Source organism: Merops nubicus, unplaced genomic scaffold, assembly GCF_000691845.1.
Source record: "Merops nubicus isolate BGI_N331 unplaced genomic scaffold, ASM69184v1 scaffold33587, whole genome shotgun sequence".
NCBI classification, from domain to species: Eukaryota; Metazoa; Chordata; class Aves; order Coraciiformes; family Meropidae; genus Merops; species Merops nubicus.
Window position 1 is genome coordinate 7,010 of NW_008620161.1, and position 2,437 is coordinate 9,446.

Below are 2,437 nucleotides of genomic sequence, written 5' to 3' on the forward strand. Positions count from 1 at the left end.
GATGAGATTGCTCCACAGCTGCCAGGCAGGACAGGGGGATCTCCAAGTGTTAAAGCTGGTTAAAAGCATCAGCCCGTGGCCGCAGCACCCGCCCGGAGCGGCTGAGCACCGCCTGGGGAGGATGGTCCCCAAAGCACCTTGGCACGTGCTCGTGGCCATGGCAGCGAGCCTGGAGACAGCTACGAAATCCCTGCATGGCCCCTGGAACGTGCCGGCCCCTCTCTGCCTGGTAAAAAGTAGGTGTTAAACAGCTCAGTGTATCCTGCTTGTGTTTTCTCCTTCTGGGAGGGGGAGGAGGCAGGCGGCACCCCCATCCCACCTCCCCATCCTGCTGACACTGCACCCCGCAGCATCTCAACGCCTGCAAGGGCAGAGCTACTCACCCATCTCTGGGGTTTCCCCGCTTTGGGGGGCACTGCCTTGAAATGCAGCATTCGGGGTCCCCAGTTTGTCCTGGCAATAGAGGAGCCAGAGCACCCCGTGGCTGTGGGAGAGGCCAGGCAGGGCCCAGGCTCCAGGGGTGGCAGGTGGTTTGGGTAGGAACAGCCAGGACACACTTTCATGGGAGGGGAAACTGAGGCAGGGGCCAAGCCAAGAGGGCCCTCCCTGCAGAGCCTCCCCTGCTGCAGTCTGGTGCTGCCCCCCCACCATCCAGCTGTGTGGAAAGTCAGTTTAAAACAAAAAGAATAAAAAACGAAAAGGCACATTTTGAACAAGTGTTGATCGGCTTCAGCTGCAAATTCCTTTGTCAGGGATACTGGAATTACTGGAGCTGGATGGTGTGAACATCTGTGCAAAGCACACGAGGGGGAGCACAGCCGGCTCATCCCCCAGCCCCCGCTGCTCCCTGCGGATGCTCCAGCGGGATGCAGAGCATGGAGGCTGCCCCACCTCCCGGTGCAAGCTCCCCAAAAGGCCCCGAGGCGACTCGAGGGACTCACCACACCAGCGCGCCGGCTGCAGGTTCCCTCCAGGGGAATGCTGGAGTAGCTGGGGCAGGACAGGCACGGAGGGACTCCCTGCACCACCCTACAGCTCCTGCCACCCCTGCCAGAGGCTCCCTTAGCATTTTGGGGTGTGAGGGAGCTTTTCCATGACTTCCAGAGCAGCTGTGAATAACATCTCCTCTCACATCAGCACCCCTGCAGCCCCCAGCTACCAAAACCTCTCTGTTTATGCCCAAAATAATCCTCAGGCAGGAGCTAATTGGCCACTCAGGCAGGAGCAGATTGGGTGCTGAGGTGTTGGCTAACTGGCCACCCAAGCATAGTGCAATGGGGTGCTCACCCGTGAACTAGTTGCAGGCCTGGGTGTGAATTGGGCACCTATGCCCAGGGAACCCATGCGGGAAACAACTGGGTGCAGAAACCTCATTGCTTTGCCCAGCTTTGCTTCTTGGAGGGGCTGGAACCAGGGATGTCCAGATTGCAGCCTGACGTGTGCCTCATTGTGCCTCAGACACGGGAGCAGGATGGGACCCAGGTTTGGGGACACCCATCTCCATCCCCCTCTCCCCCAGATGCAACCTTCCAAATAACAAACAGCTTTCAAAGCCCTCGCTCCCATTGATGTCACATCAATGCCAATGGAGATAAAAGCCAAGAGACCCAGAGCCAGCATGGGCTCTGATGGGGAATATTAATTAGAGGGAAAGCCTCATTAGAGCAGCAAGGGCGGCCGCTGGCACTGCCTGCCCCCCATGGGTGTGCCCCAGTCCCCCCAGAGTGGCATGAGGGGTGTCAGCCCTGCCAGCTGCCTTGGTGGGCTGGGCAGTGGGGTGCACTGCAGATGCCCCAGGGTAAGCACCAAAATGTTGAAAGGTTTGGGGTTTTTTAATTAAAAAGAAGGAAGGGGAAAACCTGCTTCTTTCCATCCCCAGCTTCAGGGGCTTCCAGGCAAGCTCAGAGCCCCAAGCAGGGTGATAAACCCTCCCTGTGCCCTCCAGAGCAGCCCAATGGCAACCCCAAGCGATCTGGGGGGGGGAGAAGCAGCTCATCGATTATTTGATGTATTTTGAGGTGGTTTTTGTGACATCTCTGCAGCTGGAGGGGAGCGGAGGGCTCTGCCTGTTGCCACCCCAATCCTCCCTGCTACCAGGGAAAGGGGGGGCCTGTGCTGCTCTGGGGGTGAGTCCCCAGCAGCCCCCACATCCACTGCCAAAGGAAACACAGGAAGGGGCCAGGAAAATGGATTTTAAGAAGCAGCACGGGATCCTTGAGCACCCAGCCCCTTCTCAAACACCCTCCCAAGAGCCCGGGCAGCTCCTGCCAGCCCCATCTCCTATTACTCACCCCAGAAAACACCACTTGCAGCAAGTCAAAGGCACTTGAAGTGAAACTGGGGGGTTAGCAACAGCAAAGTAATGAGGAAGCTTCGCTGGGAGGGTTTAGCAGCCGTGGCCACACCAGCTCCTGTGGCCAGCAGCACCCCACCTGGC